The sequence below is a fragment of the Myotis daubentonii genome, chromosome 16 (genome assembly GCF_963259705.1).
Source record: "Myotis daubentonii chromosome 16, mMyoDau2.1, whole genome shotgun sequence".
Taxonomy (NCBI): Eukaryota; Metazoa; Chordata; class Mammalia; order Chiroptera; family Vespertilionidae; genus Myotis; species Myotis daubentonii.
In genome coordinates, this window is record NC_081855.1 from 11,718,212 (window position 1) to 11,733,970 (window position 15,759).

The following is a 15,759-nucleotide window of genomic DNA, read 5'->3' on the forward strand; positions in this document are numbered from 1 at the left end:
TGCTCTGCCCTCCAAGCTGGAACTTGCATGTAGCCATGAGAGGACTGTGCCCTCTCATCAGTCCAAGGCTTGAACCTGTCCAAACCACTGTAGTCACTCCCCAAAATTCATGCAAAGGAAAGTTATATAAAAAATAGTTTTAGTGCCCTAGCCAGTTTGGATCACTGGATAGAGTGTCAGCCCTCAGACTGAAGGGTCCCGGGTATGATTTCAGACAAGGGAACATACCTTGGTTGCAGGTTCCCTGGCCCTGATCAGGGTGCATGCTGGAGGCAACCAATCGATGTGTCTCTCTCTCATGGATATTTCTCTCTGTCTCTCCCTTCCACTCTCTCTAAAAATCAATGGAAAAAGATCCTCTGGTGAGGAATAACCAAAATAAATCAATAAGTAAACAAACAAACAAATAAATAATTTTAGTATCCATAAATAATTTTATTTTGTGTTATCTTAATGTGTTGTATTTGAATCAGTGTTTCTCAAAGTGAGTTCTGCTGAGCACCAAGAGAATGGGATGATGGGGGAAATCTTGGGGACAATCCACAGTCAAAAATGTTTGAAAAACTATCCCATTTTTTTTTTTTACTCTCTCTTGGTTTTCCTCTCACATTCACATGGCAGGGACTTTGAGGAGCCTTCCAGTAGAGAAAACTCCTGGTTTTTTAAAGCCAAGTTCTCCCCAACTCATTTGACAAAGAAAATTGTTGTCCTTACAATATCTATTCAGATTTTATGGTGGTCTCTGAGCAAAGATTTGAAGACAACAGGACAGTGAGCCATGCAGACTAGTGAGTGTTCCACGGTGCACACTGAGGGAAACATCTGCCTGCCAGGCGAGCCATGCCCAAGAAAGCCTGAGACATTGGTCCATGCTCCCATAGCCGGGCACAGACTTTGTCCTGTGGCAATGATTTCATTTTCAGCAAGAGTCCCTTAGAGCATCACCATAATGGTCACATAGGAGGAACTTAATACATATGTTTGATGGAAGAAATTCAGATTAAGAAAGCTATTTAGTCCTGACCATTTTGGCTCAGTGGATAGAGCATCGGCCTTCAGACTGAAGAGTCCCAGGTGCGATTCCAGTCAAGGGCATGTATCTTGGTTGCAGGCACATCCCCAGTAGGGGGTGTCCAGGAGGCAGCTGATCCATATTTCTCTCTCATCGATGTTTCTAACTCTCTATCCCTCTCCCTTCCTCTCTGTAAAAAATCAATAAAATATATTTTTTAAAAAAAAGAAAGCTATTTAAATGACCTGACTACTCACTGACTCCAGGCAGGCTGCATCATTCTTCGGAACACACAAATTGCGTGTGATACATGGCCTGGCTACCACTGGAAAGAAAGGGCTTTGTCCCCAAATCTCTGCTGGTCTCCCAATAGGCTGGAGTCCTGGAAGTCTTACCAGGGCGTTAAAGATTGATCAAGGCCACACTTGGCCATGCTCAGCCTTGGGCATTCTCCTGCATTTGGACAAACGTCATGTCTGTTAGAACTCTCCAGACCCATCACTTCGTGGGGAAAGAGCATGTGCTTGGGCATCAGACAAATCCAAGCCTAAGTGAAGAGTTTTCCATTTCTAACCTTGTGTACCTGGACAAGGTGCATAAGTACTCTGAGCCTCACATTTCTCATCTGTAAAATGGGGATAAAGCTAGAATCCACTTCATAGAGTTATGAGGAATCAGAGACTGTGCATATATGGAGCTAAGAACACTGCCTGGAACATAAATGCTTAAATGATTCCAGGGAATGACCATAGTGAAGATGGTGACTCTTACTTTGTGTTGGGATGTCATAAAATCAGAAGTAAGAGTGGGTTCTGACGCCTGAATGGGACGTGAACTAAGGAAAAGCTTTATGATGTTTCTATCACATTAGACACAGCATTACAGAAGTTTCCACCCCTTGCATAAACTACAAGAGACAGAGAGGGCCAGAGAAGAGAGGAGAAAGGGGCATGTGGGTTAAGTGGCTCTCATCCAGGCCTCCTAGGGTCTCCAGAACCAGCCACCAGGGCTGGGCAGAGGCTTTTGCATGGAAACCAGAATGTGATCCAGGTGCAGGCCTGTGCCCAGTCAGGCAGCCTGCAGCACTCCCCACACAGTAGGCTGGATTTGGGCCGGCTCTGGGGCAACAGGCATAATGAATCAGTCAGGATGCATGGAACGGAGGGTACATGCATGTACTTGGGTACAATGTGGACTACCCAAGTCCTGCCCTCACCCAGCTGCCTTCCCTGTGGATCTGCACAGAAAACGAAGCAGACATTAGCTGGGGCTTTCCCTGGACCCCACGTGGAGGTAAGGGATGCTGGTCCCTGGGAGAGACCCAGCTGGATCAGGTCAGTGTGGGAGACCAGGAGGGAGGAGAGCCAGTGCCTGCCTCACTGCAGCCCACGGTCACACCCCAGTGCTCCAGGGGAACACGGGCACCTCTGCCCTGCAAACCAGAGCAGGAGAGCAGCAGGGAGGCAGGGTGCGCAGGGAGCCCAGACGGAGGCCCAGCACTCCTTCCCTCCCAGCTCAGTTTACGCCGCCGGGCTGTGCTATAGAGGGGAGAGCATCAGAAAGGGGAAAATAGGGGTGCCTTTCCCAGGAGTAGCGAACCCAGACATGCATTCCTTCCTTCAACCCCTCAACAAGGACTCACTGAGTATCAGACAGACCTAGGCTTCCTGACTATTAGTCCGCAAAAAGCTGTACAAAATCTCTGCCCTTGCAGACCTTACTGTCTGATGCGAGGTGGAGAGCTGACAGTCAGCATAGAGAATCAGTAAATTCTGTCCTATGATGGATGCCGATGGGTGTTATAAGAGCCCTGGGCATGGGAGGGAGGCTGAGGCTGAGGCTTAGCCAGGAGCAAACACAGCCCACCCTGAAAGGTGGCATCTGAGCCAAAGCTTGAGAGCACGGGAGAGCCAGCCATGCAGATGTGGGAGGAGCGCAGGCCCAGGGAAGGGGAGGACAGAGGCCTGGTCAGGAGCCCTGGAGCTCACAGGGCATGCCCGTCACACAGGATCCAGATAGAGGGGGGCAGGTGAGAATGGAGGTCACAGGACAAGGCGGACCATGCCCTCGGCCCCAGTGAAATGTCCTGGTCCTGAGGTTCCCAGACCCTGTTCCAAGGGCACAGGGGAAGGAGGGGACCTGAGGGGGGCAGGAGAGCTGCAGATGAACCTGGACCATCTTTGACCTTGACCTCAGGGATCAATGGGGCCCCTCGGTTTCAGGTCAATGTGCTATGTGAAGCGAGACAAGCGGTCAGCAGGCTGCATGTCTTCACTTCATGGAGTCGGTAGCCCCAGACGGTAAACCTGGGGTTGTGGCCAATCGCAGAGCTTTCCTTTCCCTGAGAGTCAGGCCGCCTGCTTAAACCTGGGAACGTTCAAACCCTCCCCTGAGATCTGATTCAGTAGCGCTGGGGTGAGAGCATGAGTCTGGGCCTTCACAAAGTGGCCCTGGGAAGTGGAAGGGGGCATGGAGCTGTGCCCACGCCTGGCTTGGCTGCCAGGTTCCAGGACCGTCTCCAGCCTGCCACCCGCCTCCGCTCCACAGCGTCACTCATGACCTATCCTCCAGCGAAGGCTCTTTGACCTGCGGACAAAGGAACTGAATACATTGTGGAGGAGCCAAAGACTGTTTTCTCATATTAATTCCCATAATACTCAAATTTTGGGTTTCCCTGTTGCTCCTCCTCATGCTTTCATTCACATCAGGACCCTGGCTCCTTGACAGCCTGTGGCATACTCATTCCTAAAAGCAGAGGTGGACCAAGGCAAATTCTAGTTCTTCAACTCGATAAGGAGGTCCCAAATGTATACACACAATTGGAATAATTATAAAGGCAGTGTTTATTCAAATACATTTCCTTTTCAAAACTGAGTTACCAGTTGTTAAAATGTGTACACATTTTTAGGGAAACCCTGTATGATCTTATGAACTCAATGATATTATAACTTAACACCATCTTTAAGTTCAAGTAAATGGGATGTCTTCTCTACATTTAATTGCCTAATTATACTGCCCACTTCAAATGTCTCCCTCTATAGAAGAAGGAATACAAAATTTGATGTCATACATTTTAGCAGGCGTCACTCTTTATCTTTGATTAATTTTGTTTCCTGATGGCCTACAGGAGGAAAACAAGTCTGATTACAATGGCATGGCATCTCTGGAAGCAGTCACACTGTCTAAGAGCGAGTAGAATGCACTGGAAACTTTGGTGGGATACCCTCCTTCCTACCCTCCATCTACTGCCTCGCGCATACCCTGGCTCTGCTCTCGGCTTTGTCCTTCATGCATCTCTGAGCCAAGTTGGGGCAAGAACTGTCTGTAAACAAACACAGTAGGTCAGGTAGTTTTCCTGGACGCTTCTCACTGTGTTTCTGTTTTCAGAGCAAAAAGACACTTTGTCCACAGTTTACAAAGGATTAATGTCTGCATGCTTCTCCAGCTGCTGCTCCCCTAGAATCCTGGAAATATTTCCTCATTGTATTAGTGGCAGCTAAATGTCTCAAAACTAATACAATTACCCTAATAGGAATTGCTTTCATTTTATTTGTGAAGTGAGGATGCTCTGACATTGTGTCCTTCCCTTATAATGAGACATCTAGAGAGACAGAGCCTGGCTTTTGTTTTCATAACAAATAAAGCTCTGCTCAATTCCTTCTAACACTCACAGGAGGACCTCAACAAGCCTGTAGCAATCAATACGGACTCACCTTTTCCCACCTATAAATCAGAGGTAATAAAATTTGCCATGTCTCTGCTTTAAGCTCAGAATGAGGATGGAGTTGTGGGTCGGGGAGTAAATTGCTGTATAAATGCAATACATTGATTTGTGAGCCATTCAGATTTGGTTGGGGAGGGGAAAAGGGTTAATTCAATTTTGCATTGTTTTCTTTCTTCCCCAGGCTGGTCATTGGAACATTGGAAATTCTGGCACTTGCTAAGCAAAAAGTTAGCTTCTCTGAAATACCCACCAGGAACCTAAGGGAAGGCATCCCTGAGCTCAGGTGAAGTTATGTCTGATGATGGAATGCAACAGAGACAGGAGGCCAGGCTAGTTCTCCTGCCCATCCCTGCCCCAGCTTCTCCCTGCCAGACCACATATCCTGAGCAGAGGCCCCTTCCCATGGCAGTCGCTCCCTGATTCTACCCTTGTAGGCCTTGGGTACCCCTCTCCCTTGCTGGTCCCCCATGCTCACAAACTCTTCATTAAATTTTTGCTGGGTGTTTGGACCTCCACATCAAAACACCTATTAACAACACAGATCATCTGTGAGTTAGATACTAAATACTCAGAAGAGCAATCAATAGTATTTCCCCCACTGTCCAAGCACATCTCTTCTAGTCTGTTGTATCTGTAGTCAAAGATAATTTGCTCAGTCCCATGTGGTTTCATTCCCAACACACCTGTGAGCACACATGCAAACACCTGCACATTTTTAATTGAAAGCTGGTTCCCAGCACGAGGATGTTCTGGGACTGTGCCTACCTCCTCTGTTTCCCATAACCCCACTAACATCAAAGAGCAAAGGCCCTATTTCCAATCTTCCCAGCTTTATTTAGGCCTTCTTTCTGAGAACCCACCCAAGTTGCTCCACCCTTTGCCTAGAGAGACCAACCCTGGGGGTTGTAGGACCCAGAGGACCTGAGGGCAGATGTGGTGGATGATGGTGGAGTAGATAAGCACTCCATGGAGAGGGGCAGCAGCAGCACAGCCTAGAGGCAAAGGGGATGTGGTCTGGCAGGAACTGCAGACACATTCAGGTGAGATTGTGGCCTGAGGACCAGGCTTGATCAGGATTGCCTCTGGAATAGCAGCTAGGAGTCTCACAGCAACCAGAAGAGTAGAGACAATGTGTTATAAAAGGCAATGTCCAGGTAGACAACTACTGGAGGACAAGAAATCAGATGGGTCCCAGACGCTGTGGCCTATAGTGAATCAAATGAAAAGGGCAAAACGAGGAAGAGATCCATCAGAGTCAGGAGACAGGATTTGGGACTTAGATAAGCCCTTTTCTTCGTCTGCTAAAATATTCAGACCTGGAATCCTGGGATCGACAAGCTTGCCTACATTTACATGGGTAGCATTTCATTTCCTTGGCCGTTAATCCATTTCTTTCAGAGCCAACACTGGTTGCACATTAGAATCACCCCAGTGGCAGATTTAAAAATACTGACACCTGGGTCTCACTCCTACCCCCAGATTTTAACTTAATTGGTCTAGGAAGTAGCTGTGAGCATCTGAATTGTTAACCAGCCCCCAACCACCCCACCAACCCCCGCCCTGTGATTCCAGAATTCAGCCAGAGTTAAGATTCACTGCTTTAGAAAGTGTCAACCACACTTACCTGGACTTGGAAGTTGTGACCAGGGTTCCTTAGCCATCTGTGGGCAGGCAAGAATGAGAATGGCACCATGACCCTGGAGCTGGACATGGTGGCAAAGGGATCACTGAGCCCGCGGCAGAGGAAATACAGAGTGATTTTGAAAGGGCTTCTGTGATGCTCGACCCATCTCATCAGATCGTTTTCCTCTGAGCAGTGGTTCTCAGACTTCAGCAGTTCAGCAGCATCTGGGTCATCTGGAGGCTTGAGCTGGTAACACACGGCCTGTGGGGCCCACCACAGGAGTTTCTGATTCGGTAGTTTGGGTGGGAAGCTACAATTTGCATTTCTGACACATTCCCAGATGCTGCTGCTGGTCCAGGGGCTGCACTTTGAGAAGCACTGCTCTAGAGAAGGTGCCCTTCCATCTAGCCCTTGGTCTTGTTTTCCCTGATTAAGAGTGCTTTCTTTACAGCCGGCAGAGAGCCTTCCCAGGTGACCACACATGGGGAGCATCAGTCATCCGGGCAGACAGGGAAGCCTGGTGTTGTCTGCTCCCACAGGTGCTGCAGCCACACAGTACCGACCCGCAATGCTCACTGGGAACCGGGTTTCCCATGGTGTCATTAACCAACTTGGAACCTGCACAGCAAGAAACGCCCATTTGTCATCAAGAGCATTTCCTCCTATGATCACAAATGGTTTCCAGTCGTGAAGAAAACTCAGGAGACATGTGGGAAGAAAAATTGCCAAGTCCATGGCTGTAGTCCCAGTCCATCCTAAAAATCAAATTGAAAAGAAAACTAGAGAAATCATTTGACTCCTCTCTACCCATTCTTGCACTCCTCTTTGGAATACATGAATTTTTTCAAATTTCTCATTCTCAATATTTGCAAAGAAACTATCCCTTGAGAAATAAGAGGAGTACTTAGAGAGGTTTCAAACATCTTTATCAATATACTAAAGGCCTGGTGCACAAATTTGTGCATGGGTGGAGTCCAGCCAGCAGGCCCTGATCAGTGTCGATCAGGGCCAGGCTGGCTGGGGAAGGGGCTGTGGGAGGTTGTCCAGCTGGTCCCTCCCCTGATCGGGCCAGTTGGGTGGCCGCAGTGTGTGTCATAGCGACTGGTCGTTCCAGTCATTCTGTCGCTTGGCTTTTATATATATAGATGAGTAGTCAATTTCTGTTTTCTTTTCTCACAAACACAAATATCTCATCATTCATTTTTAATTATTGGCTTTTTCTCTTTACACTGAAACACATTTTGGAAATGGAAAGGCAGTGCTCCTAATTTTCCTCAGCTTCAGCAAAGAACATGTAACAGCCGGAACAATGATATAAACTCTGATAGCTCTTCCACAGTCACCTCTTTACAAAGGTTCAGTTTAGCCACCTGACACCTCAGCCCAGTTGAGGACCAGGAACATCTGCGTGCTTGCAGCCTACATCCATGCTGAGGCTTTAGTAGTGGACTAAATCCAAAACCTGGAATTGCAAGTGTCAGGTTGTGTCCCTGGTTCCCTGTAGCTCAGTGTATCCTGAAATCTATAGCATGTGAATCTCAGTGTATCCTGAAATCTACAGAGCATCTTGGAGGAAATCACTTTTTCTCAAAAACACCAGCCATTCCATGTGTAAATGGTATTCAAACAGCCCAGAATCAGAGACTGTGCAGCCTCCTCTACTGACTTCCCTCGCTTGCTTCCTGTGCTGTGATATACATCTACTGTGACATCTGGCCAAATCCATCAATGTGAACTGTTCTTGCTATCAGTTATGTTGTTTCCTAACATTTTCACATGCTGTAGATTTCACAAATGTTGGATATTTCTGGGTGTCATGGACACATAACTTTGAAAACATGGAGTTAAAGTCCATCATGTCAATTTCTTTATTTCAGAACTTCTCAGAACTTTGCATATACTAATGTGCATGGTGAATGTTCAAGAAGGAGGTTTATTGGACTTTAGGAAATGTATTTGATCATAGAATAATGTAGGGGAGCTTCTCTTGGGACATCTGTGGAGAGTTTCTTTGGGAGAAAAATAGGCAATGTCTAGTCTCTTCTCCCATAAATTCTACATTCCAAGTCTCAAATTTCTGCTTTGTGGGAACGAGTCTTAACTAATTCACCAAACTCGGGGGTGAGGCTGGAGCCAACCACAGCCATGTATCAATGACCTAAGAAGCAAAGTGCTGTGAGCCTTGTGAATGTTCCTCCCACTCCCTCCCCATCACCTCTCTGGGGTAAGAAAGTGATTCTGGTGAAAAAGAATAACCAAGAGAGGACTTTAAAACACTAAGTTCCAGCTTTTATAGGCATATTTTAAACATTTCTTTCACTACCTTACATGTAAAGTATTTGGGTCAGAATACTCTTGCCAAGAAAGCTGTTTTGCCTGGAGCCAGAGGACAGAGCATCGTGGAAGAAATCGCTTTTTCTCAAAAACACCAGCCATTCCATGTGTAAATGGTATTCAAACAGCCCAGAATCAGAGACTGTGAAGCCTCCTCTACTGACTTCCCTCACTTGCTTCCTGTGCTGTGATATAAATCTACTGTGACACTTGGCCAAATCCATCAATGTGAAATGTTCTTGCTATCAGTTATGTTGTTTTCTAACATTTTAAATGCTTTAATGTTCCAAAACTAGATTATCCTACATAATAAAAGGCTAATATGCAAATTGTCCCTATGGGCAGTTCAACCAATTAGGATTTAGACATGCGCTGACCACCAGGGGGCATCATGGAGCATGGTGGGCATCAGTGATGGGGCAGGCAGCTGGGGGAAGGGAGGCCCCCTGGCCGGCAGCCACCAGGGACCCTACCCATGCACAATTTTCATGCGCAAAATTCATGTAAGGGGCTCGGCCCTTGCAGCCCCAGCCGGCTCTCACAGCCCCTCACAGCCCCTTGCAGCCCTCACAGCCCCTCACAGCCCCAGCTGGTCCTCACAGCCCCTCACAGCCCCGGCTTCATCTGGAAGGTCGTCCAGAAGGTCATCTGGACGGTCATTCTGCCATTTGGTCTAATTAGCATATTAGCTCTTTATTATATAGGATTATACTAGAGGCCTGAGGCACTGAATTCATGCATGGGTAGGGTCCCTAGGCCTAGCCAGCGATCAGGGCCAGCCGGGGCCTTCGTTCATTCTATGCTGCCCCCTGGTGGTCAGTGCATGTCATAGCGAGCGGTCAAACTCCCTGTTGGTCGAACTCCTAAGGGGACAATTTGCATATTTGCCTTTTATTATACAGGATTATGTTATATTATATTAATTATATGTTACATTAATTATATATTACTATGTATTATACGATTTAAGTATATAGTTATATCATTTAATACAATAATGCTATACTTATGAAGTAAACATTGTCAATAGGCCTCTTTTATAGGTGACAAAACCAACCTGTGATGAGATTAAGGAAGTACCCTAGATCACACAATTAGTGTATCCAGAGCCAGGACTTAAATTGAAATCCACCTGAAACCAATGCCCATGTTCTTCACCATCACCTTCATAATTACCTTCATAATTATTGGAATAAGATTGAAAAAAAAGGGAAAATAAAACATTTAAGATAATTTTTTTAAACAAAACCTCAAAATACTTGTAACTTAACTCATCATTGAAAACTGGAAAGAAATGGATTCCCATAGCACAAGAACACTCAGTGAACACACAAGAATGGGTAAGAAAAGTTTAAGCAGTGGTTCTCAACCTTGGCTGCACATTAGAATCACCTGGGAATCTTTTTGAAATCCTGATTCCTGGGCCTCATCCCCCCAGAAATTCTGTTTCTTTGTTATGGGGTGGGGCCACAACATTAGTAACAAAGAAACAGAATTTCCGGAGGATGAGGCCCAGAAATCAGGATTTTAAAAAGATTCCCAGGTGATTCTAATGTGCAGCCAAGGTTGAGAACCACTGGTTTAGAGTGTTTATCATCTGCAAGTAATCACCTCTCACAGATTTTACAGCAAATAAATAAACAGCTCTACAGTTAAAAACTCACACTTTGGACTGTCACTCTTCACATGTACATTTGTACAGGTGTACCCTAAACTCTCAGAATCAGGGGGTTTCAAAGAAAAACTGCAAAGAATCTTTAGCACTGTTTATTTTTAGGCCACCTGATTGATGAAAAAGAGAGATCTTTATGATTAGTAAAATGCAATTAATCTTTAAGTATGGTTTGTAAAGCACACTCATTTGTACCAATTAACTTCATTATTCTATTTGAAAGATTTCTCTTTCTCACTGTGTTCCAATCTTCTCTTAAGTTATTAGTCTGAGCAATCTTTACTGCCTTATTTCCAGTTAAGATTGCAATAATTTGTCATTGGTGTGCAGACACTTTCTTAACTATTCCTGTGTTGCAAATAAAAGAGCCAGTGCGGCTAGGAGGTTATCTCTAGGGCCCTGCAAAGCCAAGCACTATAAAATGGTTAGACATTAAAGATGCGAAGAAAATCCCATAAAACACCACATAAAAGTGTGTCTTGCCTTGTCATTTATATGGAAAGATGGTGCAGTGCAATCTTTCCAGCCAAAGACTATTTTAGAATTGAAATTTCAATCAGAACAGGAGCAGAAGAGGTGTCACTCTTTCTTTTTGGCCCTCTTTTTTTTGCTTGTAAAACTGCTGAAGTAAAAATCATGTGCTATGTTGGCTTTCGATTGGCCTTTTGATCTCTCTCTCTCTCTCTCTCTCTCTCTCTCTCTCTCTCTCTCTAAGGAAAACTGCCCTTTCTACCTCACATTTTTCCAAAAAAAAAGCTCTGCTAAATCAGTTCTCTAACTCTTGGAGAAACAACTTTTATTGCTTTGTTTAGGCTTATAATTAGACTTATAACTAGGAGACAATCTGAGAAATACAGCTGTTTGTACCTGCCGGAAGAGCTGTAGGTTTAACCACTCAAAGGAGTTGATTTTTTTTTTTTTTTAAAGACTGCACTTCACTGAAGAAAGGGTGGTCATGCAATCATTCTGGCCAAGAGTGTGAATTGAGCTCTGCCAGGCAGCAATTGGTGTGACCACCAGAGTAACAGTGAAGGGTGCCACCCAGGTTGGTAGGAGACAAAATCCGGTCATAGTTTTAATCCCACAATGTCCCAGGACACTTGTGTCATGGGGAGTCAGGAACACTGACGCTGAGCTCTGGTGCTAGGGTGGATGTCTCCTCCGTGTAGCTGAGACCACCTTTCCACATGTCCTGGTGTGGGAGCAGATGCTGCCAGTGCCCTCCCTTCCTAGTCCCTGACCTATCATCTCTGCACATGCCAATCTGATGGCTTTCAACCACAAAGACCTATGATTCTAGTTATCTTGCTAGTTACTGAACCTTCCTGGAATGTTGGGCATTTCAGGGAGTTAAAGTCACCCCCAGAGGCCCTCAAGCAATAACTGGTTGGAGTTAATAGATTCCTAGCTCCACAGGCCCTTGGGTGGAATAATGCTGACACATGTGCCACACTGTCTCTCGAGTTCCCAGCAGGAATGGATCTCAGAGACCCTAGTGATAAACTGCTCAATAGCACATCCTTTATTTGCTTCCTGTTCTTTCCATCTTATAGCTGTACTCTTTACTGATGTGTCTCAGGATTGCCTTCCAGATAAGCTTCTTTGTATCCACAGAAACCAACCCAGAGACAGGTGCCCAATTGATAGAGAAAAGGTAGAAATCAGAAACTAGATGCAACACAAGATCCTAAAAGCACTGCACTGCCAATGACCCTATTTTTATGACCCAAACTTCTTAGGACAAATGTTGTAAAGCATGATGTTCTGCAGGAGCTAGGTTTTAGTCTGTGGATTACCAAGATCTATTTGCTGAGCCATGCCCCACCCAGGCAATCAAATGGAAAGAGTGTCTGTCGTTTAGGGAAAACCTAGATGACAATGAGTCATGGAGGCCAGTCAGGTGTTGCAAGTATCACGATGGCTGACCACGATGACCTCCTCTGTACCAGGTGAGTGTTCTGGCTCCGTGAAGGGCTTTATGAGGGGCAGGCAGAGTGCATTCAAGAATGAGAACTGTCACATTTTCAGAAGGAGGTATCTGGGTGAGCTCTGAGCAATGTGTGTTGTGACCGCTTTCAGAGCCAGGAGTTTCCCATCCTATATCTGGTTTGCTTCTCAGTCTGAGTAAAACCAGCCATGGATAGCTTGACAAGGTAAGTGCCTGCGAGACCCAGCAGACTCGGAAGTAGGACATGAATTGAAGTAGATTCAGAGGTAAACCTATGGAAACCTTGAGAAAGGAAACCTGTGTTCTAACAGTAATTGAGTGGTTGGGACTGGGATAGAGTAAGCAGAACCCCATAGGAACAGGCATGTGTTCAACCACCTCCAACATGACCGGTGACAGAGGAAGACAGAGAACAAGATCCTGTGGGGAGCCTTGGGGCATTGGCATGGCCTCAGAAACCTCTTGGGCTGTTTGAGAAATCAAAAGAATGTCAGTGTAGCAAGAAAAAAAAAATGAACGAGAGGGATAGTGACAAAAATGAGGTGCAAGGTAAGACAAGAACCAGATCGTTTAATGACTTGCAAGCTATGGTAATGAGTTTTGATCTCTTCTAATTGTAACAGGACACCATGAGAAAGTTTTAAATAGAAGAATGATATATTCAGATTTGAATTTTAAGAGATCACTTTGGTTGCTAGCAGGAGAAGGGGATGATCATATTTATTGACCATACTGGAAAATATACTAAATGTTCTTTATGCTTATTTTACATAATCTTTACCACATCTCTATGAAGCAGGCCCTTTTATTATCCATGTGGCTCAAAGAGAATGTGTCCAGCCCCAGGTCAACCACTAGTAAGTGATGGAGGTGGGATATGAATCCAGATGTAGCCAATCTCAAAGACTGGCCTCTAAGTATACATCAAGGTACTCTTGAGAACCTTGATGTAAATTCTCTCTCCCCCAACTTATCACTCAATGCTTGTTGATATTCCTGTGGGCCAATCATTCATCCCACAGGATCGATTATCAGCTCCATTGCTGCCCAGTGTGATTTTGGGGTTTTAATAGATCGGGACTTTTTTTGGTGTCCCGCTTGCATAGGGTTGCAGGTGTGCCTTCTTCTATCCATGAGTCTTTTGTACCTGTTTATAAATTGCGCTATTTTCTCAGTGTTTTCAGGGCAGACAGTAAAGCATAGCCTAGGCCAGTATAACTTGGAGCCCTTGATGTTGGTTTTCAACTGGTTCCTTAGCAGTGTCCTTATGAAACCCTATCTGGGTTTTATGTGGTTTCTTAAGTGGACATTTGCCCAGACAAATCTTCGCTTGCACAAATGTAGAGGATTAAAGTATATCTTGGGACATCTATCCTTGCTTCTTGAAGACATACTTTTTCTTCTCTATTAGATGTATATCAGCTCTGTCCTTAAATCTTTGGGAAGAAACATCCATGATTTTTGCATTACAGGACAGCAGTTTCATTTTGTATTTACAGAAAGATTCCTGTTACCCAAACACTACCCAGAAGTAAGCAAACTGTTAGAACACAGTTCCAAGCCCCATCTATGCCAAGTTTTTGCACATCTCCTCCCATATCGCAGAAGCCCTCATTCATTTCTGTGTTTATTTAACTACTAGGGGCCCGGTGCACGAAATTCGTGCACTGGGTGGGGGGGGGGGGGAGTGTCCCTCAGCCCAGCCTGCCACCTCTCACATACTGGGAGCCCTCAGGCGTTGACCCCCATCACCCTCCAATCGCAGGATCGGCCCCTTGCCCAGGCCTGACGCCTCTGACAGAGGTGTCAGGCCTGGGCAGGGGACCCTCATTTCCCCCCATCACTGTTTCTGCCCCCAGCCCAGGCCTGATGCCTCTGGCCCAGGCATCAGGCCTGGGCAGGGGACCCCCAGACCCCTCCAATTGCTGGCTCTGCCCCTTGCCCAGGCCTGATGCCTCAGCCAGAGGCGTAGACCCCCATCACCCTCTAATCACCTGATTGGCCCCTTGCCCAGGCCTGACGCCTCCGCCAGAGGTGTCAGGCTTGGACAGGGGACTCCCATCTCCCCACGATCACTGGCTCTGGCCCCCGCCCAGGCCTGAGGCCTCTGGCCCAGGAATCATACCTGGGCAGGGGACCCCCATCTCCCTCTGATCGCTTGCTCCACCCCCCGCCCAAGCCTGATGCCTCTGAACCAGGCTTCAGGCCTGGGCAAGGTGACCATCATATCCCCCCAATCCCCGGCTCAGCCCCCCACCCAGGCCTGATGCCTCGGCCGGAGGAGTTGACCCTCATCACCCTCCGATCACCAATCACCGGATCGGCCCCTTGACCAGGCCTGAGGCCTCTGGCAGAGGTGTCAGGCCTGGGCAGGGGACCCCCAGCTCCCCGCGGTTGCAGGCTCCGCCCCTGCCCAGGCCTAACGCCTCTGGCTGAGGCGTCTGGCTCGGGCAGCGGGGACCCGCAGTGGCAGTGGCCCCACGATCGTGGGCTCCGCTTTAGGCCCAGGCAAGGGACCCCTAGCTCCCGGGACTGCCAGCTTCGACTGTGTCCAGCTCCCATCGCTGGCTCCACCCCTACTTCCTGCTATCACTGGCCAGGGCGGCAAAGGCGCCTGATTCTCCTATCATGGCTGGGGGGCAGGGCAAAGGCGACCCCAGGGCCGCCTTTGCCCTTCTCCCCAGCTCTTAGCTCCCCCCTGGGTTTCCAATCACTGTCAGTGGCAGGGGGCTTCTTCCTGCTTTCCCTTTTGCCTCCCTGCATTGTGCCTACATATGCAAATTAACCGCCATCTTGTTGGCAGTTAACTGCCAATCTTGTTGGCAGTTAACTGCCAGTCTTAGTTGGCAGTTAACTGCCAATCTTAGTTGGCAGTTAATTTACATATAGCCCTGATTAGCCAATGAAAAGGGTATTGTCGTACGCCAATTACCATTTTTCTCTTTTATTAGTGTAGATGTCAAATTCTTCACAAGCTTATAATCCGCAGTAACCAACACAAACTGAGAAAGCTTCCTGGCCCCTAGTGGTGATTCATTCTTCCTAGCATGTTCACCCGTCTTGTAAAAAACTCTGTCCCCTGGTCACAAGTGGAAAACCTATGACCTGGGCTGAGCCACTCACAGTGTCCCACCCCTGGTACCATGCCCCAGTTTGAGTAATGAATGGGTGCTTCAAGCCTGGCCAGAGTTCCTCCTCAGATGTTTTTCTCATTAAACCAGAAGAAAGAAGCCTTCTGCACACATGGAGGAATTAAGATATGCATCAGGATGTGCTAGAGGTCCTGTTACCCACCATGCAATTGGGCAGCATTGTGACAATGTAGCCACAGGCAGCAGGTAGCAGAGCAGTGAAGCTGACAGCTTCCTGAGGGGGTCTTCCTGCTTCTTTAGATGGTTAATACCTCTCCTCTGGGTTTGTTCAAGTGAGCTACTAAATTTATCTT